Source organism: Oryctolagus cuniculus, chromosome 7, assembly GCF_051225735.1.
Source record: "Oryctolagus cuniculus isolate XC-2025 breed Fujian yellow rabbit chromosome 7, ASM5122573v1, whole genome shotgun sequence".
In the NCBI taxonomy this organism is placed as follows: Eukaryota; Metazoa; Chordata; class Mammalia; order Lagomorpha; family Leporidae; genus Oryctolagus; species Oryctolagus cuniculus.
This window is the reverse complement of record NC_142873.1, coordinates 155,131,292-155,153,422: the sequence shown is the minus strand read 5'-3', so window position 1 is coordinate 155,153,422 and position 22,131 is coordinate 155,131,292. Positions and strand designations below refer to the sequence as shown.

General features: G+C 59.1%; 1 protein-coding gene across 4 annotated transcripts in view; it reads left to right on the top strand.

Moving 5' to 3' along the window:
* The window catches only part of TMEM51 (transmembrane protein 51), a 54,697-nt gene that overhangs the window by 6,776 nt on the left and 25,790 nt on the right, over nt 1–22,131 (top strand). The window contains exon 1 of one of the 4 annotated variants that reach the window (XM_051836527.3): nt 13,434–13,845. The exons of the other annotated variants lie outside the window; for them this stretch is intronic. The gene's annotated coding sequence lies outside the window, so the exon portion shown is untranslated. Of the gene's footprint in view, nt 1–13,433; nt 13,846–22,131 lie in introns of those variants that run through there. 4 annotated transcript variants of the gene reach the window in all.

The following is a 22,131-nucleotide window of genomic DNA, read 5'->3' as shown; positions in this document are numbered from 1 at the left end:
AAGTGCCCGGCAGGGGAATGGACAAGCAAAATGCCATCTCTGTCTACTGTGATGCTACTTACGTGAGGTCAAGTTCATGGAGACAGGAAGTAGAATGGTGGGAGCCAGGGGCTGGGGGGAGGGAAGAAAGAGGGGGCTGTGCTTAGGGAGTTTTGCAAGGCACCAAGTGTCCTCTGGGTGGCCGGTGGACATGGCTGTGAATTCACTTCGTGCTGATGCACTGTGCACCTGAGTTGGTGACGGGTACATTTGATGTCCTGTGGATGCCACCACAATTAAACTAAAAGTCAGTTTGGAAACGAGATTCAGTTATTTATCCAACCAGTGTTCACAGAGTGCTCACTGCAGGCCAGGTGTTCGCCCAGTGCCCAAGAGAAACTCAGATCCGGCCGCAGGGAAGGGGCCGTGAGTTAGGGAGCAGCAGGCCCGCCGACCAGTCCGTCACCGTCACCGCGTCACTCGCCAAGCTGACCGCTGCTTCCCCACTGCCGGCACCATCAAGTGTGGGCCAAGCTCCTTAGCTGCCAGGGCCCCGGAGACGGCCCCGCTGGCGTCAGCCCCAGTTAATCAGACCAGGACTGCCGCGCGGCACCCCCACCCCCACCCTGCACCCCACACCGGTCACAAGGAGCCGCTTCCACCGCCTCCCCCGCCCGCGGCCCCGAGCTCAGATGGCGCTGCCCTTCCTGGTCAAGCCGCTCCCTGCCCAGACTGTTCAAAAGCTTTGAAACCGCCATGGTCCGGGGGAAACAGCCCGTGATTGTGTGAGGTACAGCATTGCCCCGTCGCTGCTTTAATAAACCTGGTCTGTGTCAGGCAGCGCTCCCAGACTGTTTAAAATGGGAGCTGTTTTACTTCGGGGTGATTTCAGATTCATAGAAAATTGGAAAGACAGCCTGGAGGGGCTCACCTGACGTCCCCTAAGGCTAGCATCTCACAGGGCCCTGGTGGAGGATCGCCCCTGAAGGACCCCCCATGGACACCCCAATTTGAAGTTCAAGTTCCATTTGTAGGGTGGTGTGGTATTTGCACAGAACCTACGCCGTCACCCTGCGCACTGGAAGTCAGCTCTGGGTGGCTGCTGTTACCAATACAAGGTGGATGCTTCGGAAGTAGTTGAGATGCATTGTTTAGGGGATAGTGGCGAGAATGAGAGCCTGTGTGTGTGGAGCTTTGAGGTTTGATTTGCCTTAGTTTTTTCGATAGCCAAAGAGACAGAGACAAGAGGAAAAGATCCCATCCATTGGCTCATTCCCCAAATGCCTATTACAGCCAGGCTGGGCCAGGCAAAGCTGATAACCCAGAACTCAACCAGGTCTCCCCTGTGAGTAGCAGGCGCTCTGCCTTGAGCCACCACCTGCTGCCTCTCGGGGTCTGCATTAAAGCTGGGGTCAGGAGCAGAGCCAGGCCCCACATCCAGATGCTCCCGCACAGGAGACCGGCGACGCCAGGAGGTGCTGGCGACCCCAAGAGATGCCGGTGACCCCAGGAGATGCCAGCGACCCTGAGAGATGCTGGTGACCCCGAGAGATGCCGGTGACCCCGAGAGATGCTGGTGACCCCGAGAGATGCCGGTGACCCCAGGAGATGCCGGCGACTCCAGGAGATGCCGACCCCGAGAGATGCTGGTGACCCCGAGAGATGCCGGTGACCCCTGGAGATGCCAGCGACCCCGAGAGATGCTGGTGACCCCGAGAGATGCCGGTGACCCCTGGAGATGCCAGCGACCCTGAGAGATGCCGACCCCGAGAGATGCCGGTGACCCCAAGAGATGCCGGCGACTCCAGGAGATGCCGGCGACCCCGAGAGATGTCGGCAACCCTGAGAAATACGAGTGAACCTGAGAGATGCCAGCGATCGCGGGAGATGCCGGCGACCCCGAGAGACGCCTTCACAGCTGCACCGGACACTCACCCGGAGGCACTTGTTTTGTTTTGTTTTTTGGATCCACAGTTGGTTGAGTCTCTGCATGCAGAGACCACGGGTAGCGAGGCCCCCTGCATCCCCCAGACTCGGAGGTCAGCACGGCTGTAACTAAACACAGATTTCACTTGGATCCCACCGGTTCTCACAGCCACTTCTGCGATTCAGAATCTACTCCGAGATGCCGCATGGCCTCAGCTATTGAACCTCCTTGGTCGCTTCGTGTCTCTGGCAGTTTCTCAGTCTGTCCTTGAACTTCATGACCTGAGAGCTTTGAGGAGTACTGGTCAGTGCTGTGTAGACCGTCCCCACCTGGGCTTTGTCGGTGCCTCCTCCTGTTGTGTTCTCTGCATTGGGGGGGGGGGGGGGGGAGGGCTCTGCACGGGTGCGCCTAGCAGCACGGCTCACTGGGGGATGGTGGACCTTGTTCTCTCGAGGAAGGTACTCCCTGCAAAATTTCTTCGTTGTGCAGAGACTACAGCCCTTTTTGGAAATAGATTTTTTTAGTATGTTGGTAAAAGGAAAAAAATTTTAAAGATTTATTTATTTATTTATTTGAAAGGCAGAGTTACAGAGAGACAGAGAGAGAGGTCTTCCATCCGCTGTTCACTCCCCAGATGGCTGCAACCACTGAAACTGAGCAGATCTGAAGCCAGGAGCCAGGAGCTTCTTCCTGGCCTCCCACGTGGGTGCAGGGGCCCCCAGCACGTGGGCCACCTTCTCCTGCTTTCCCAGGCCATAGCAGAGAGCTGGGTAGGAAGTGGAGCAGCCAGGACTCCAACTGACACCCCTATGAGATGCTGGTGCCACCGCCAGCGGATTTACTCACTACGCCCTGGCACTGGCCCCAAAAGGTAAATTTTTTTAAAAAAAATTTTTAGGGCCGGCGCCGCGGCTCACTAGGCTAATCCTCCGCCTAGCGGCGCCGGCACACCAGGTTCTAGTCCTGGTCGGGGCGCCGGATTCTGTCCCGGTTGCCCCTCTTCCAGGCCAGCCCTCTGCTGTGGCCAGGGAGTGCAGTGGAGGATGGCCCAGGTGCTTGGGCCCTGCACCCCATGGGAGACCAGGAAAAGCACCTGGCTCCTGGCTCCTGCCATCGGATCAGCGCGGTGCGCCGGCCGCAGCGCGCCGGCCGTGGCGGCCATTGGAGGGTGAACCAACGGCAAAAGGAAGACCTTTCTCTCTGTCTCTCTCTCTCGCTGTCCACTCTGCCTGTCAAAAAAAAAAAATTTTTTTTTATTTGAAAAGCAAAGAGAAAGACACAGAGATGTTCCATCCGCTGGTTCGCTCCCAGATGCCTGTAGCAGCCAAGGCTGGACCAGTCCAAAACCAGGAGCCCAGAGCCCAGTCCTGGTCTCCCACGTGGTTGGTGCGGACCCAAGTACTTGAGCCATCGTCTGTTGCCTCCCGGGGCGTGCATTAGCAGGGAGCTGGATTGGAAGTGGGGACAGGAAGCAGGAGGGACAGGAGGTGTCCCTGGCGCAGCTTCACTGCTGTGCCAGCCTGCCCAGCGCAGGGAAGATCAGGAAAGAAGTCATGGAGAGGGCACAGCACGTCGCAGGGTGCAGTTCCTGGTGCTACCGGCACCGCAGGGTGGCCGCAGCAACAGCAAGAGCTCCAGGGCGCCAGTCGTCCAAGGAAGGGGAATGCCGAGTCCGTGGATTTGGTCGTATTGATCGTATTGGGATGTTGCACCGTAGCCCATAAATAGTTACAGCTACGCTCAGTGAAAAGCGTTAACGAGGAGAAAATGACCAACGTGGCTCTTCCGATTAAAAGACTCTGCCCCTCGCACGATAAGCTGGGGCGATATTTGCAGCAAACGGCAGCTAGGGGATTATTCTCTGAAAACCCCCAGGAGCTTTCCGAGGCAGCCGGGAAAAGCCGCCTGCCTCACATGTCCAGAAATGGAATCCAGCGGCGACATGAGCCTAATGCCCGCGTGACTCAGAGGATGAGACCTGGCCGCCCCTTGTCGGGAAGAGGTGCTGATTAGAGCCAGACCGCCTTCGCCTAGGAAATCTGCAGTGTGTGTAGTTTTACATTTGCAAGTTAGGAAAGGAACGCGGGTGCTTTCCCGGGCTCGTGGGAGGAAGGGCAGCTGGAGGAATGTTCCAGAACACACCTCAAGACTGTTCAAGCTCAGCAAGTTCAGCGCCTCGGTTTTATCCTGCGGGGACAACTCGTGGTTGGGTCAGGAGTTCATTTCACCCTGGTATTACTTAGAACAATAAGAAAATTAGACGCCAAGTGCACGTGTCGCAGGAGGCGATGGCTGTTCAAATGATGGACCGCTCCGAGTCCTGGAACACCCACCACCCGCTCAGAAGTATGGGATAGATGCATATCTGCGATTTAAAAGATTGCTTATCAGCTGCCTACAAATTAGACCCCAAGTCCTATTGCGGTAATGTCCCATCTTTGTTGCAAAACAAAGAAGTGTTAGTTTGCACAACACCAAAGGAATTCTGGAGATGCCAGAGACACTGTGAGGATTGGAGGTGCTGGGGTCAAAGGTGGTTGGGTTTATTCTGCTAATCTAGGTTTGCTAGTTTGTGTTTAAAATCAGTTGTTTTTTTATATTTCTAAGAGAAACTATCCTCTAAGATATTTTAGATTTTTTAAAGAATGATTTATTTATTTATTTGAAAGGCAGAGTTACAGAGAGAGGGAAAGGGAGAGACAGACATCTTCCATCTGCTGGTTTGGCCAATCCAAGGCCAGGATCCAGGAGTTTCTTCTGGGTCTACCATGTGGGTGCAGGGGCCAAGGGACTTGGGCCATCTTCCACTGATTTCCCAGCCACATTAGCTGGGAGCTGGATCGGAAGTGGAGCAGCTGGGACTTGAACCTGCACCTGTATGGGATGCCAGTGTCACAGGCAGCGGCTTTGCCCGCTACACCACAGTGCCGGCACCACGTTTTTAATGAGAAAAATTGCTTCTTGGCCTTTTGGCTACAATCAAGTGTAGTAACAAGAGAAACGGTTTTCTAATCCCACCCATTGGGGGGGTGTCCCACGTGGGTCACTCCAATCTCGTAAGGGGTTGGAGAGTATTGGCCGCTGTGTCCCTGGTGCTGGCTTGGAGCCCCGGGCCTCCCTCCCAGGTTAGGAGTCTGAGACCCGGCTCCCAGCTCGAGTTTTACACGCAGGTGATGCAGGCACAGTGAAAGTCCCCCTCTCCAGCGTCCCCACACGGCTCCATGAGCAGTCCGGTGGCCCCGCACCCTCAGGGTCTCTCCCGCCGCCCAGAGCCCCTGCTCTGTCCTCTGTCCCTTCGCTCCAGATCACGCAGGTGCAGTCCTGCAGGAAGCTCCTGGAGGCCGCCTTCCTGGACTCGGGGCCCACGTGGTGTGGGTTCCATGGCGTGGAAGGGCTGTCTGGCAGTGACGACTCTGGCTGCCGTGGGCATTCACGCGCAGGTCCTAGTATCAACCTAGGTGTTCATTTGCCTTCGACAAGCAGCGAGGCGCGAAGTCACAGGGCATGCGTGGCGAGTGTGTGTCTGGCTTTATCCATGGGCCAAACTTAGAAGGTTTGGGCCAGTCCCTACCGCCATCACCATGGCTACCCTGGGACCTCAAGGAATATCGAGAACCTCCCACCTGGAACTGGAACGCCAGGGGCTGAAGACCAGCAGCTGTAGGCTCAGTCTTGCTGGGGGAGGGAGGGGGGCAGGGGTGGAGTTGATACCCCCCACTTCCTCCTCATTGGCAACTTCTCCCTCCCCCACGTCACAGGCTGAGAGTGACAATAGGTTGTGTATAGTTTTTTTGTTTTTTTTTTTTTTTTTTGACAGGCAGAGTGGACAGTGAGAGAGAGAGACAGAGAGAAAGGTCTTCCTTTGTTGTTGGTTCACCCTCCAATGGCCGCCACGGCTGGCGCACTGCGCTGATCCGAAGGCAGGAGCCAGGTGCTTCTCCTGGTCTCCCATGGGGTGCAGGGCCCAAGCACTTGGGCCATCCTCCACTTCACTCCCTGGCCACAGCAGAGAGCTGGCCTGGAAGAGGGGCAACCGGACAGAATCCGGCGCCCCGACCGGGACTAGAACCCGGAGTGCCGGCGCCGCAAGGCGGAGGATTAGCCTAGTGAGCCGCAGCGCCGGCCCAGGTTGTGTATAGTTCTTAAGGAACCTTAAGGCCCCGATGAGGCCATGGATTTGCCAGTGCTGTCTGGGGCCAAGAGGGCAGAGAGGACGGTGCTGGGTGCTTCGGCCCCACCTGACTGTTTGCGCTGACTCATCACACGCGAGGAAGTTGTGGGCCGCTCGCTCAGGCTGAGCCGGTTCCCGGGGACTCCTCCCGGAGGGGAGCAGGCTGCAGGCTGCTCGGGAAGAGTTCAGGGGACTCCTGGGAGGCAGAGCCATATCCGGTTGGTGATGAAAGGCCCGGAAGGGGAGGTTTGGGGGCTGCATCTGCTGGGGTCACTGCGTGGAGGAGGGGTGGGCTCGGGGAAGAACCGCCAAGCTTTCCCATCGGCCCGGGAGATGGGGAAACTGAGGCTAGCTCCTGCGCAAACAGCCCCACATCGCGAGGACGTCGGACACTGGGCGTGCAGTGTGGTGGGGGGGGGGTGGAGAGGGAGGGTGTCAGCCCCACAGGGTCGTCTGGGGACCCAGGCTTCCGCCACTGTCAGGCTTGGGAGGCAGTAATCGGGACCCACAGCTGGTGAGAGGTGGAGCTGGGATTTGACCCGGAGTCTGTAGCCATAAGCTTTCCCTGTGGTGGGAGACAGGAGGACTGGCTGTTGGCTCGAATACCTGGTGTGTGCCTCCTACCCGGGCCGGGCCTCCTGCCCCAGAAGCCGGCTCTTCGCTAAGCTGTGAGGTGGGTGAGTCTGAGGGCCACCGTGCCTTTGTGTTTCAGGTGAGAAGTTCCATGTTTGACACCTGACAGGTGCACGGCAGCCACCTTGCTGCTGGCTGCCCCACGGCGCTGCTCCTTGTCGGGGAGGCGCTGATATGTGTTAGCACCCTGGTAAAATGCATTTCCCAGGGGCCGGCGCTGTGGCGTAATGGGCAACACTGTCGCCTGCAGTGCCGGCATCCCATATGGGCACTGGTTCAAGTCTCTGCTGGTCCACTTCTGATCCAGCTCTCTGCCATGGCCTGGGAAAGCAGTAGAGGATGGCCCAAGTCCTTGGGCCCCTGCACCCATGTGGGAGACCTGGAAGAAACTCCTGGCTCCTGGCTTCGGTCTGGCCCAGCCCTGGCCATGACGGCCATTTGGGGAGTGAACCAGAGGACGGAAGACCTGTCTCTTCTGCCTCTGCCTCTCCCTCTCTGTAACTCCACCTTTCAAATAAATAAATAAATAAACCTTTTAAAAAATGTATTTTCCAATTTAAGCATCTTCTGGTGGAGAAACAGCCCAGACACCCAACATAAAGGCCTGGACACTGACCATGGCGTGGGCAGGCAGGAGGGCATCACAGGGCCACTAAAGGCAGCAATGGCGATGACCTTGTGTGACCTGGAAAGATGACCTGACCCCAGAACGTCTGTGCGGAAAGATACAAGAATAACCATTGAAGATCAATGTTCCCAAGATATCGCTAATGCACTACCAGCGATTTTTATTCTCTCCCCGGCCCCAACCTGTACGTTCCAAAATTCCTACAGAGATTGCATTATCTGTATTAAAGTGACAAACAGACCTAGGGAGCAGCGTTGTGGCACAGTGGGTTAAGCTGCTGCGTGTAACACTGGCATCCTGTATCAGAGCACTGGTTCGAGTCCTGGCTGCTCCACTTCCAATCCAGCTTCCTGCTACTGCGCTCGGGAAGGCTGCCTGTGATTGCCCGAGTACGCAGGCCCCTGCCACCCACGTGGGAGACCTGGATGGAGGTTTTGGCTCCTGGCTTTGGCCTGGCCCATGTATTTGGGGAGTGGATCAGCGCATGGAAGATTGATATCTTGATCTTGATCTCTCTCTCTTTCTCTCTCTCATTATAAAATCCATGAAGCCACAGGTTTATTCAAGTCCTGGTCCTGTGACCTCAGTAGCCTTGGCTATTACTTAATTATCCAAATGGGGAGAATAATCTTAGGGTTTGTGCGGATTCCATGAGCAGCCTGTGGAAAGTAAGGTACTTAGGAGCTAGTCAGCGCCCAGTGTGTTTTCTTGTATGGATCCTATCATCATCAAACAGGCCACACCTGCCGCGCGTGGGCTCTATCTCAGGAGGCCTGGGGTGACGGCCGGTGAGCAAGCCCGAGCCCCTGGCCTCCGCTGCCCTCTGACAGTGCTGAAGGGCGTCGGTGCCGGGCTGCCCCAGCTGCTGCCTGGTTTCTGTCCTCCACACAAAGAAGTGATGCAGTGTCCTGGGCACCTTGGTGTGGGGTGAAAGGCATGGGTGGAGTCGGACTGCCTGGGTTCCACGCTCATTAACAGGCAACCATGACGGCACCTTCCTGGGATGGCAAGGACGAAGCCTCACGGTGCTGGTGACGTCAGCACGGCGCCTCCGTCAGTGCCGACTCGCAGACGTAGGACGTCAAACCTCAGAAATGCAGCTAACAGTGGATGAACCATTTTTTTTTTAAGATTCATTTGAAAGGCAGAGTTGAGAGAGAGATCTTCCATCCACTGATTTCACTCCCCAAATGGCCACAATAGCCAGGATTGGGCCAGGCCAGAGCCAGGAGCTTCACCTGGGTCTCCCACATGGTGCAGGGCCCCAGCACTTGGGCCATCCTCCACTGCCTTCCCAGGTGCATTAGCAGGGAGCTGGATCGGAAGTGGAGCAGCTGGAGCAGGAACGGGTGCTCATGTGGTGCCGGTGCTGCAGGCAGTATCTTTATCTGAGATGTCACAACTCTGGCCCCAGATTAACCATTTTAAAGACAACCATTTGGCCGGTGCCGCGGCTCAATAGGCTAATCCTCCGCCTTACGGCTCTGGCACACCAGGTTCTAGTCCTGGTCGGGGTGCCGGATTCTGTCCCGGTTGCCCTTCTTCCAGGCCAGCTCTCTGCTGTGGCCAGGGAGTGCAGTGGAGGATGGCCCAAGTGCTTGGGCCCTGCACCCCATGGGAGACCAGGAGAAGCACCTGGCTCCTGCCATCGGATCAGCGTGGTGCACCGGCCGCAGCGCGCCGGCCGCGGCGGTCGTTGGAGGGTGAACCAACGGCAAAAGGAAGACCTTTCTCTCTGTTTCTCTCTCTCACTGTCCACTCTGCCTGTCAAAAAATAAAATAAATAAATAAATAAAAAGACAACCATTTGGTGGCACCTAGTATAAACACTCACAGTGGTAGACCACCAGCAGTTCTGGCTAGTTCCGGAATGTTCTAGCACTCCATGTGGAAGCTCCATACCCGGTAAGCAGTCACTTCCCACTCCTCTTTCCCTTCAGCTGCTGGCAAACCCTTATCAGCTTCCTGCCTTTCTGGCCGTTTCCTTTCAGTGGACCCTGTGTGTGGCTCCTGAGTGACGTGTGCATTTCAGTGGCATTAGGCAGCTACGTCACCAAGGGTGGTCACGCAGTCGCCACTGTCTTTACCCAGAGCTGCCGCTAAGGGAGAAAGGCTGTTTAAAAATTATTATTTGGGGCCGGCGCCGCGGCTCACTAGGCTAATCCTCTGCCTTGCGGCGCCGGCACACCGGGTTCTGGTCCCGGTCGGGGCGCCGGATTCTGTCCCGGTTGCCCCTCTTCCAGGCCAGCTCTCTGCTGTGGCCAGGGAGTGCAATGGAGGATGGCCCAAGTGCTTGGGCCCTGCATCCCATGGGAGACCAGGAGAAGCACCTGGCTCCTGCCTTCAGGTCAGCGCGGTGCGCCGGCCGCAGCACACCGGCCGCGGTGGCCATTGGAGGGTGAACCAACGGCAAAGGAAGACCTTTCTCTCTGTTTCTCTCTCTCACTGTCTACTCTGCCTGTAAAAAAATATATATATATTATTTGGGAGACAAAGATAAAGACAGAGGGAGCTTCCGCCCTCTGGCTCACTCTCCAGATGGCCACAGGGCCAGGGCTGGGCCAGGTCAAAGCTGGGAACTCAGCCCAGATCTCTTCTGGAGCCATCCCCTGCGGCCTCCCAGGGTCGGCATTAAGCAGGAATCTGGAATTGGGGGCAGAGCCGGGACTCAAACCCAGGCGCTCCAGGAAGGGATCCCAGCATCTTAGCCTGCGCCTGCACCACGAGGCCGGCGCCCACCCTGAGGACGGCTTGTACGGGCCCCCACGAGTGGTCTCAGGCTTCCGCGTGTGTCAGAATTCCTAGTCGGGAGCTGGATCACGGGAAACCACGGGCGGCAGCAGAGATGTGGGTGGAAGTGCCGCCGAGGGGCAGCAGCTCCACTGCCGGCTCCCCGGAAGCCAGGACGTGCAGGTTGCGTGGCTGTGGCCTGCAGCGGAGCCGGAGCCGCATTTCTCGGGAAAGGGGTGGCAGGCGTTCCTGACGCTCGCTCCGCGGTGAGTCAGGCCCTTCGTCCCGGGCCAGGCGTTTCGTAAGTGGAGCATTAGCGCCACTCACAAGTGCGCCCTTGAAGAAGCTGTTATTCCCAACGCCCGCAAGGGCCGCAGTAAAAAACAGAGATTTGCTGTTCAGCTGGAAGGGGTGGGGAGGGAAGGAGGATTTGAGTGGTCAGAAATCCGGGAGCAGCTCTGAGCACTGGCCAGAGGCCCAGAGACAAAGGTGCGTGGGCAATCTCTGATGAAAGGCGGGGGCGGGGCCGGTCCCCGAGTGGGACCCCTGCGTCTCCTATCAGCATCCCGGCCACAGACCTGGCTGCTCTGCTTCCTGCTAAGGCACCTGCGGAGGCGCACGTGCTGGCCCCAAGCACTCGGGCTCCCGCCACCCACGTAGGAGCCCCAGATGGAGTTCCTGGGCCCTGGCTGTTGTATTTGGGGGAGTGTCTGCTGGGGCACGGACTGGGCAGGGGGTGGGGGGGACGCAGACAGCAGAAACTGTTTTCTCGCCGTCCTGGAGGCTGGTGGGCCTGGGTGCGGCCTCGCGCGCGGCCTCCTGCCCGCTGTGCTCCTGTGGATTTTCCTTGGTGCCCGCATGGAGAGAGCGTGAGCAAGCTCAGTGGCACTGATCCCCGAGCCCAGGCCGCGCCTTCACGACCTCATCCAACCCCTGCCACCTTCCCCGGCCCCGCCTCTAATACTGTCACACGGAGGATGAGGGCTTTCGCGTGTGCATTTTGGGTACACACAAGCATTCAGTCTGTAACAGGGCCCTACCGTCCACTCAGTTCCTGAGGCTAAAATCCCCCGACCCCCTCGTCTTCCAGTCCTAAGTACAAATCCAACCACAAGGTCGTATCCACTTGTCGGCCTTGACCCTGGGCACGGGCAATAAAGCTCCTAACGGGCTCCCTGCTGCCCCCTGCCTTGCCCATGTCCAAGTTATTTATGCCCCAGGGCCTTAGCACGACTGGGACTCCCCCACGCCCCACATCTGCTGCGCTGCCACCTCGCTGCCGTCTGTGAGGGGTCTCCCTCGGCCCCCGCCCCCCACTCCGACACTGCTCTGCTGCCGGTCTGGCTGTCTCGCCGTGCCTGTGTGTCTCTCCGGTGAAGAGCAGCTCCAGGAGAGCAGGCTTTCTCTCCTCTGCCCCTGTGTTCAGAGGGGACCTCAGGGACCCTCCTGGGTGTCAGCACCCAGGAGTTCAGAGCAACCCGGCCTTCGTCTCGTTGACTCCGTGTTCAGGGCACCCAGGAAACGTCCGTGGAGATGAGGGATGCATGAAGTCCACAGAGATGAGCTGACCTTGTGAGCTCAGCGTTAGGGGAGCCGCAGAGAAGTCTGGGGTGGCAGCAAGAAGCCCTGGCGTGCGGCTCTGCCTGCTTCGCGTAGGCGTCCGGGACCGGGACGGCTGGCTGAGGCACGTGGCCTGCGCTGTCAGGGCCCGGGGAGACCAGAGGCCCCCGAGAGAAGGCGCAGGGAGAGCCGGACAGGGGAGGTGGAGGCCAGAGCAGGTCTGCGTCCCTGACGGGGCTCTGGTCTCCCTCCCCGGAGAGCCCTGGGGTCCTCGGTACCCGGCCCAGGGCCCTGCACACGGCACCCCAGCACCGGGGCTGGTCGGGACCCTCCCCAGGAGCTGGGACTTAGTTCGGTGCCCTGAGTGACTCCTCCGGGGTTGAGACGGACATGGAGGCTGCAGGTTTGGTGTTGCTGGGGCTGGGGAGGGCTCAGAGAAGCTGGTCGTGGGAGCGGTGGTGGGCGGGGCCAGGAAGAATCCCTGGGAGAATTCCTGGCTTTGGGGAGAAGCTGGAAACCCAGTGAGTATGGAATTGGGCGGGGAAGGCACACACCCTCCAAGGAGCCTGCAGGGGAGGCATGAGGCAGCAGGGAGCGGTGGTGACTGTGGCAAAACCAACGGCACCAGAGTTACCAGGTTGTCGGGTCCTGCGCGTGCAGTTACTCACGCTGTCAGAAGCAGCACCCCTCCTTATTGCATGACACAAAGGCCACCGCGAAGGCCAGGGCCGCTTCAATGCCATCCTCGGGCTGCCAGTTGGAGACCAGGGAGCAGGTGGCATGGTGGGGGGGAGGAGGAGGAGGAGAGAGCACCCAGGTTCCGGAGCGCTCACTGCGGGCAGCCCGGGCCACCTGCCTTACATGGTGTCCCAAGAGCCCCCCAGTGCTGCGCTGAGGGAGCTCCCGCCAGGGCCTCCCTTTACAGAGGAGGAAACCGAGCCTGGGGGAGGGGAAGTCGCTTGCTTCCCTCTCCCCCTCCTTTGGGTTGCAGAGTGGGGGCCGTCCGGGGACCCCGCTGTGTGCCATACAGAGCTGGGCGAGGAGGCCCACCCAGAGCGTCCTGGAGGAGACGGATGGGGCTGAAGAGAGGGAGGGAGGACCATGGGGAGGGGCTTCCCTCCCCGAAGCTGCAGAGGAAGCGAGATCAAGTCTGGCACGATGGTGGTTAGTAATAACCTAGTAATAACCGTGCCCTGGGATGAGGCTCCCCAGCTTAGGGAACATCGGGGCGACAGATCCCCGTTCTCTGGATCCCCGCTAGGGCCTGAGAATCTGGATCCTTAGCAAACCCCAGTGCCGGGGCTACAAGGGTCCTCCACTGAACAGCAGGGCCTCAGGTGCTGGCTCCTCCGCCTCCCGACCCCATCTGCTGCACGGCCTGCCTTTCTACACCTCATAGACAGCGGCATCATTCGGTCGTATGGGGAGCATGCCCATTTGACAGATGAAGAAACTGAGGCTCAGAAAGGTAAAACAGCCCAGAGCCACCGGATTTGTGTCAGCACCAGGCTCTATTGCTTCTGTCAGATTGGTGTTGGTGCCCTTGGGGTCCCAGGTAGGGGGACGCTGAGGGGTGTGTTTGAACGGCACAGTCAGCCCGTAGCCCGGAGGATAAGGGGCCTGAAACCCGCTGGAAGCCTTGGCAGCCAGCGCACTGCGTTTCGCCCTGGGAGGAGCAGCTGGTACCATTAGTCAGAACAAACCACCCGGAGCCAGCCCAGCTCTGGCAGCTGAATGTGAATCCCAGTGGGGGATGACTCAAGGGCCATTCATTAGGAAGCCCGAGTCCTCGGTGACCCAGAGCAGGGCTTGGCACCTCCAGGAGCTGCTCACCCAGACAGAGGCCTTCCAACGGGGCGGACTGAGGATCCGCACCCGGCCTGGGAGGCGGCAGCACCGGGCAGAGGGCTGCCGGAGGCGCTTCCTCCTGTGGCCCTGCCGTCCTGGCCCTGGGTGTTTAAGGAAAGAAGAGCAGGTGTCTGCCCTCGTGGACGGGGACGCAGGTCGTCTCAGCAGCCCCCGGGAGCCGGCCCAGAGAGCCTCTTTATCAGCTGGTGAACGGGCTGACACCCCGCCCGGTAACTGCACAGTGAACCTCGGGAAGACGGGGAGCAAAGGGGCTTGCACAGCCCACCCCGGGGGAGCAGGGGCAAACGCAGGAGCCCGGACTGCAGGATTCCACTGGCCTGAACTGGACCGACAGCAGCAGAGAGCAGGGTGAGCGTGGAGGGAAGGGGGCGCACCTTCAGGACTTCTCCTGGGGCCAGGGTCAGTTTATACCTTGATGCGGGCGGTAGCTACATGGACAAATCCGGTTGTCAAAACCCATCGGCTGTGTGCTGAGATCTGTGCGTGTTGCTGCGGACAAATCATTCGTTAATGTGAGCAGAGAGCCCCGGCCGCCCAGAGCCAGCAGGCTGGGGCGGGGCCGCCTATGGAGCACGCCTCAGGCAACCCGCTGCCCGGCCCAGGCTGCCCACGGCCCGGTTCTCACTGCTGAAGCCTCTTCTGGCCTGGACAACTGAGTCTTTGAAGATGCCAGGCACTCAACTGTGGGTCCTTTTTTTTTTTTTTTTTTTTTCAAAAGTGTAAGCCTAATTGGGTCAAGTCTGGCCCCAGGGCTGTCTCCTGACCATCCGTGAGACCAGCTCTAAGCCAGAGACAAAGCGGCCTCAGTCAGCAGGCAGATCCTGGCCGCGTGGCGGGCAGCCCAGGGCCTGCAGTGCTGGGGCGGAGGGCGGGGCGCCCTCACTGCCTGCAGCGGGCACCGGGCACCGGGCATCAGGTGGAACTGGGCTTCTGCCCCCGGCTGCCTCCGGAGAGTGACGGTTCAGGCCTTATGTGGAGGAGCTGGTGTGATACAGACAGCACGCTGGTGGTTTGGAGTATGTGTTTATTTATTTATTTTTAAGCCTGATTCGTTTATTTGTAAGGCAGAGTAACAGAGAGGGAGATCTTCTGTCTGCTGACTCACTCTCCAAATGGCCACAACAGCCAGGGCTGGGCCAGGCTGAAGCCAGGAGCCAGGAGTTCCAGCCAGGTGGCCCACGGTGGGGTGGCAGGGACCCAACACCTGGGCCGTCCTCCACTGCCTCCCAGGCACATTGGCAGGGAGCTGGATCGGAAGTGGAGCAGCGGAGACGTGAACCAGCGCTCCAGGATGGTTGCAGGAGTCCCAGGCGGCGGCTGAACCCGCCTGTGGGTGTGTGTTTAGTCCTAGGACAAGATGCAGTGTGCGGCTCCTACACACTCAGCGTCCCTCGCTGCCGCGATCAGCTGTGCATCTTTGTGGGAGTCACTTAGCCTCTCTGAACTCAGCCCTTCATCTGTATGATGATGAAGATGGCCCTCCCTCCTCCCTCCCAGAACTTTGACCGCGGAAGCGCTCAGTGAGATTTTGGGATATCTGCACGTACCCGTACATGATGAGATATTTTGAGGAGGGGACACAAGCGTCATCGCGAAATTCATTCCCGCGTCCTAGTTTCTCCCGAGAGCCTGAGGGTGATGTCCTACCGCGTTCTCAGTGCACCTGCGTTCCGAGCGCGCCCTGTCGGGGAGGTGGGGTGTGTGGGAGTCTCGGCTCGGGCCGCCTTGGCAGTGCTCAGGAAGTTTGGAATTTTGGGGCGTCTGGCCTTTCCGATGGTCAGATTAGGGGTGCTCAGCCCGAATTACCTAAATTAATCCTCATTTAAACCCTGTGGGCGAGGTGCTCTTTTATCCTGATTTCCAGAGCAAACGCCGGAGGCTCAGGGCCAGCCCGCTCGCCAAGGTCACGCCGCTCACGCGACAGAGGAGGAGCTGGAAGGAAAGGGCCCAGTGCACCTGCTGCTCCGGGGGGCGCAGGGCAGTACAGAGGGGAAGGAGACCCGCCCTGCTCCAGGAGGGCCGGCCCTGCTCTGTAACGTGGAGGCCGTCTTGTGAGGGCGAGCAGGGTCAGCGGCACCCCGCATGCCGCGAGCCTGGCGTCCTGTCACCTGCTCTGTCTGTGACCCTGCTGGGCAGGGCTCCCGGCTGCCCTCCAGGAAGTGCCGGGCCAGCTCCCAGCAGGTGTTGCAAAACAGCCTTTCTGAACCCTGTCCAGGGAACCCGAGGCCCCCTGCGAAGTGATCTCTTGGATTCCCTCGTGTAAAACCCTCAGAGCCTTGCTCCCAGGTGCCGCTTCCTAGCCATCCCGTTTTGCTCCACGCCAGGAGCCCCGGTTCGGCCACCGGGCTGTGTCTGAGCGAGCTGTGGGCTTCGTGGCACCAACCCAGCCTGCAGGTTAGAGGCCGGCGCGGCGGCAGGAGCCGGACAAGGCTGGGCTCAAGGTGAACAAACATCCCTTATGTGTGCTTAGTTTGTGTTTGTTTTCTTTTTGGCCTGAGTCTTGAGAGCCACAGTGTGGATTTTTCAAGTTGCTCTGTTGCCTTTGGGTTGAAAACATCAATAAAGGGTGAACCATCAAACCGTGCCTTGCAGCTGCCTGCCCGAAACTCCACAGGGGCCAGTTTGTGAGTTAAAAACGTGTGGCGGAAGCCAGAGAGTGTCCCTTCTGGAGTCAAATCCCTGCTCTTGTCTTGGCTGTGGGACGTTGAGGGTGTGCCATTCTGTGAGCCTCAGTTTTCTCATCTGCAGAATGGGCACAGTCGTGGCACCCACCCCGGTGGGGCTGTTGAGATCAAGCAGGCCAGGTGTTAGCGCAGTTGAGGGCACACCGTTCGCACTCAGGGAGCGTCGGTGCACGTGGTCCTTGGTGTGCCAGCACCACGCTGAGTTGCAGAGTTCCAGGGTCTTCTCTGATCCGCTGTGTGACTTCTACTTCACCCCTCTGAGCTTCAGGCACTTCATTTGCAAAGTTGAGACACCCCCAACCCCCGCCTTCCCTTTGTAAAGGACGAAACCCAGGGAGGCGACTTCCTGTATGGCTTGGAGTGGAGGCTGGGGGCAGACAGGCAGGAAGTGCTGTGGAGACAAAGCAGCAGATCCCGGGGCGGGGGTGGGGGTGGGGTGGGGGGTGGATATTTGCCCGGTGGCTCTGAGGCTGGAGCCGTGCCAGCCCGACAGAGGGCACAGAGATGCGGGCCGATTCCTGAGTGGAGTAGCCCCCGCGTCGCCCCTGCCTGCAGGCGGACGGTTCCCATCAGCAGTCTGCCAGCATGTGGACCCACAGACCTCGCTTACGGATTCCCAACACAAAGATGTCACTTAGCGAAGAAACGTGCGAAGGGTTCACTGTTCCCCAAGGCCGAAGTCTTTGCTTTGTAGGCTCCTTCTGCCCAGTGTGGAGTGCTGTGCTGATTGGTTTACACGTAAGAAGGTGGTATTGTGCAGAGGTCAAGGCTGTAGTCCCAGGAGCAAGGTCACAGCCAGCTAGGCCCTCGGCGCTTCCCTTACTGTCTGTTCTCAGCGATGAACCGACTTTGATGACCCTGGCTTTGGATCGCCCACCTCCAGCTGTTATGGCCATTTGGGGAGTGAACCAGCGGATGGAAGGCCTCTCTGTCTCTCCCTCTGTCACTCTACCTCTCAAAGAAATAAATGAAATCTTTTAAAAAGAAAGAAAGAATAACAAAGAGGGAAAGACAGAGAGAGGTTGATTTACCATCCACTGGTTCACTCCCCAAATGGCCACAATGAAGCCAGGAGTCAGAACTCCATCTGGGCCTCCTATGTGGGTGCAGGAGCCCAAGCGCTTGGTCCAACCTCCACTGCTTTCCCAGGCCATTAGCAGAGAGCTGGATCGGAAGAGGAGCAGCCAGGATTCGAACTGGTGCCCACATGGGATGCTAGCATCGCAGGTGGCGGCTTTACCCGCCCTGCCACAGTGCCAGCCCCTGGTACTGCTGCTTCTGTGTGCCTGGCACCATCTGCCTGTACCAGGCCCCACTGAGCGGACCTCTGGGATGGGCCATTGTGGGTGGGGGAGAGAAGCAAACAAAACCAGCAAACAAGATGATTGCCAGGTGCGAGCACAGCTGTGGAAGGTGCCAAGAAATGGGGTTGCATGGGGTGACTGCAGATGTTGGTTTGAAAACCTCCATGGGGAAATGACATTTAAGTGACAGGTGTGCAGGAGCCAATGATGATGGGGCGTGAGCTAGAGGAGCCCTTTCCAGACTCATAGGTGCAAAGCAATGCAGAGAAATTGCAGGGTGGTCCAGCGGCTGCATTTCCAGGCAGCGGGGGCTGCGGATCCCAGGACACCCTGCGGGGGGCCAGGGGCTGGAAGAGGCAGAGAGGGTGGAGCCAGGGTCCAGATGGCAGAGCTGGGGTTAGGGTTTGATTCTCGGGGCAGTTGGAAGCCGGGCAGAGGAGCGACAGACGGACGGACGGTTTTAGAAACCTGGTGGGCTGCTGTGTGCTGGGCCCGGGGCAGCAGCTGGGACACCCGGTAGGAAACAGAGGTAGTTGCCCACGTGACGGTGGCTTGGACAAGGGTGGCCGCGATAGCAGAGGCAGGAAGTGGGTGGATTTGAGATCCGTGGGCAGGTAAAACTGGCCACACCTGCTGAGATGGTACATACCGATAACTTGAATGATATTAATTATTAAGTGTGCTTCTCTTAACTTTTGTAAGCCATTAGTGGAGTTCATTAGCAGTTCTCAGCAGGGCTATTATGCCCTCCCAGAGAACACTGGGCAAGATTCGCGGCCCTGACTGGGGACACGCTTCCCTGGCCACTGGCAGGTGGAGGCCAGAGACGCTGCTAGAGGCCCACCGTGCCCGGATGTAGAATGGGGTTCTATGGAGGCCGGGGGCGGGGAGAGAATGTAATGAGATCATGCATGGAAGGTGCCCAGGCCGAAGGGGGAGCTGGCCAGGCAGCAGGACTCTGAAAGGCTTGCTCCTGGGGGTGCTGGAGCCGGGGAGGGATCTTCCCCGAGGGTGGAGTGGGCACTTTTGCCTTTTGTGAAGAGCAGCGTAGAGAGCAGGCTGGAGGCAGGGAGACCACCCAAGAGGCCTTTGCTGTCCGTGTCCAGGGGCGGTTGCCCTGCACCCACGGCGGGAGCGGAGCCCTCCTGGAGCGTGCCCTCCCCAGCCCTGCTTGCTTGCCTGCCTCCCCTCCGTGCCTGGGGAGCCTCAGCAGTGACTGTTGGGGGGCAGGCCTGTGTCTGGGACCCCCCCCCGCCGTGGCTGTTGGCCTTTCCAGGTGCACAGACTACTCTGGACCACCAACACCCCTGTCCCCCTGGCCCCTGACAGCTACCACTCAGCAAAAACCCTGCTGTTGGGCCAGAGAGAGCAGCTCCTGGTGGGAGTCCAGCACCCAGATCCTGACTCATCTGCCCTGTCCAGCAAGGCACCCTACCCCCCAGCGCCGCCCCTCTGTCCCCAGCCACTGCCTAGCCTGCTGCTGGACAGGGTCAGTTTCTCCTGTGCCACTGCCGCGCCCACCCACACCTCCTCTGTTTCTGCTCGCTCTCCTCTGCTTTGGGCCGTTTGCGTCTCCTCCTGCCTGTCCTCCCCCCACCTCCCTGGCTGTGTTTCCGCCTTTCTTTGGCCCGTCTTGGGTGTGTGGCAGGCAGGGTCCCCTCGCGTGTCAGCCTGCCCTGACGTGCCTGCACATGCATCGCCTTCCCTCTCCCCTGTCTCCTGCTTGTGTGTCTGTTTGCTACATGTGTGCTATAACCTTGACAATGACACTCCAGGGGCAAGCCTGGCTCGTCCACCCTCTGTTCCCACTAACAGACCAGCGACCGATGACAGCGTCTGTGGGTGGCAAGTTCCAGGCCAGTGGCCTGGGGACAGATTCTCAGCTCAGCTCCCTGGGACTGTGTTCTTCCTGGGTCATTTCCACGGCCACTGCCACAGCCACAGGCGTCTCCTAGCAAGCAGCTGAACGTCATCCTCACAGCATCCTGGCCCTAGAGAAGATCCCGCAACCCTGGGATTCAGGCCTTGGGCTCCAGAACATGTGCTTTTGCGGGTGTTTGCGAGCTGAGTGCGCAGGCCGAGGCCACACCGAGGGGGGGTTGGTGGCGCCAGCTGCTTGTTCGCTCAGCACTAAGCCAGCCTGGGGCAAGGAGCTGGAGGACAACTGGTACGTTTTGTTTGGGTTTGTTTTTTTTAAGTGATTTTTACAACTGTCTTTACTAAAGCAAAGAGGGTCTTTCTTGGTTCATGCACCTGAAATAGAAGTACTGGGCGCTGCAGCCGGGTCCCTGGGCTCAGGGCACGTCCCCCTCGTGCTCAGCCGGGCTGTCAGGAGCCTGACCCCTGGTCACCGGCAGCTCCAGGCTGCAGCCTGTGCTTCCTAAGGAATTGGGGTTCTGACTGGGTGAGGCCCTGCCGTCTGGGAAATAAGATGAACTGATTGGCTAGGTCTGGCCCCACCCACTGGGAAATAATAGGAACCAATTGGCTGGGGCTAGACACACCCTCTAAGAAGCAGAACCAGCTGATTGGCTAGGTCTGGCCCCACCCACTGGGAAATAGGAGGAACTCATTGGCCAGCCTCAGACACACCCAGTTTTAGAACCAGAAGGAGGGGACCTGGATCCTAGGCAGGCATGTATCTGATCCAGGTACCCCAGAGCAGCCTGGCCGTCTCCTGGGGGCCCCCAAGGCCCTTGGTAGGCAGTCTTGCAGCTTCACACCTGGGAGAGACAGTAGCGTCCTCGTCGAAGGATCCTGCAGCGACTTCTTTTCCTGGGAACAAGACTCGTCCCTGGTTTTAGCTGTTTGGGATTTTCCTGTTTGGTGTCAAAACTTTGCTGGGGCTGGTGCCGTGGCTCACTTGGTTAATCTTCCGCCTGTGGCATCGGCATCCCATATGGGTGCCGGGCTCTAGTCCCGGCTGCTCCTCTTCCAGGCCAGCTCTCTGCTGTGGCCCAGGAAGGCAGTGGAGGATGGCCCAGGTGCTTGGGCCCCTGCACCCCATGGGAGACCAGGAGGAATCACCTGGCTCCTGGCTGCGGATTGGCGCAGCGCCAGCCGTGGCGGCCACTGAGGGGTGAACCAATGGAAGGAAGACCTTTCTCTCTGTCTCTCTCATTGTCTAACTCTATCTGTAAAAAAAAAAAAAACACTTTGCAAAGAGCAGGCATAGCCATGGGTACCTGACATGCGTTGTTTTCTCTGCCTGCTTGTTGCCACGTCCCCCAGTACCTGGCGGCTGCAGGGAGGTGTGGCAGCCAGAGTTCAGCTTTGCTCCTGGCCACCCACCTCCCCCTTCCCCCCAGGCTCCCCTCCCTCACCTGGCGGCTCCATCCCACCCCCCCACCCCCCCCGGCTCAGAGAGGGCACTCAGGACATGGCAGCCGCTGCTGTGATGGTCATGGCCGCCGTCTGTCCAGGCTCAGGGAGAGTCCTGACGCTGGCAGACCCTCAGCCCCGGGGCCTCTGCTCCCATGATTCCTCCACACCGAATGCTTGCAGGTGCAGTTCTGGGTGCACCTTCCGGATCCGGACACCCTGAGGGGTGGATGTGAGGCTGGCATGGCTCCTGGCCTGCGCGGAAGGGGTCCTCAGAGGAACGCCATGGATGCACCCATGATGCACTGGGGATCCTGACTCCTCTGTGGGGCTCTCGGGGCAGGATCTGGGCTCGAATGAGGACAGGGCTGGCTAGGAGTGGGTGGCCTCGTCCTCCCTGCCGTCATGCATTGCAGACAAGAGGGCAGCTAGGGAGCCTGCTGCTGATTTGCTTTACAAAGCTGTGCAAAGCTTGGGGGTTGAGTCTTAACCCCGACACGGTGCCGTGGCAGCTCAGGGAGGGCAGAGTCCTCGGACACGGGACAAGGCTTCAGGCAATCCATGAGCCCCAGAGTGCGGGGGCTGAGCCAGGCTGGCGGAGACGCTGGGGCTCCGCATTCCGCCTGGACCTCTGCCTTCTAAGTCAGGTGGATTTAGACCTTGGTGTCCCTCCTGGCCACTGATGGTCTGGCACAAGCGCACACTGCCTGTGTTACCAGCAAACCTCTGCTTCTGATGCTCACGGTGCAGTGTGGAAGGGTTCAAGCCTCCTTCTCTAAGGCATGGCTGGGGCAGGTGAGAGGCAGGATTGTCCAAGGGCTGGGAAGGTGGACTCTGGACCCAGGCTGTATGGTTCACAGCCTCGCCCTGCTACTTATTAACAGGAGACCGGGCAAGTTAAGGAACCTGTGTGGCCTGGGCTTCTGCACCTGTAGCCTGGGGACCATGGCAGCACCATGTTCTTGGAGGGTAAGGGCTGTCACCAGGCTCAGAGGCAGCGTTCGATGCATGCTTTGGGAAAGAGGACCCTCTGGGAAGATGTGCAGTCCTCCCAGTTTGCTGTCTGCACCTGAAGCTCCAAGAGCCATGTGTTAGAAACCAGAGTAGGGGGGCCGGCACCGTGGCTCACTTGGCTAATCCTCCGCCTGCGGCGCCGGCATCCCATATGGGCGCCGGGTTCTAGTCCTGGCTGCTCCTCTTCCAGTCCAGCTCTCTGCTCTGGCCTGGGAGTGCAGTGGAGGATGGCCCAAGTGCTTGGGCACCTGCACCCACATGGGAGACCAGGAGGAAGCACCTGGCTCCTGGCTTCAGATCGGCGTAGCTCC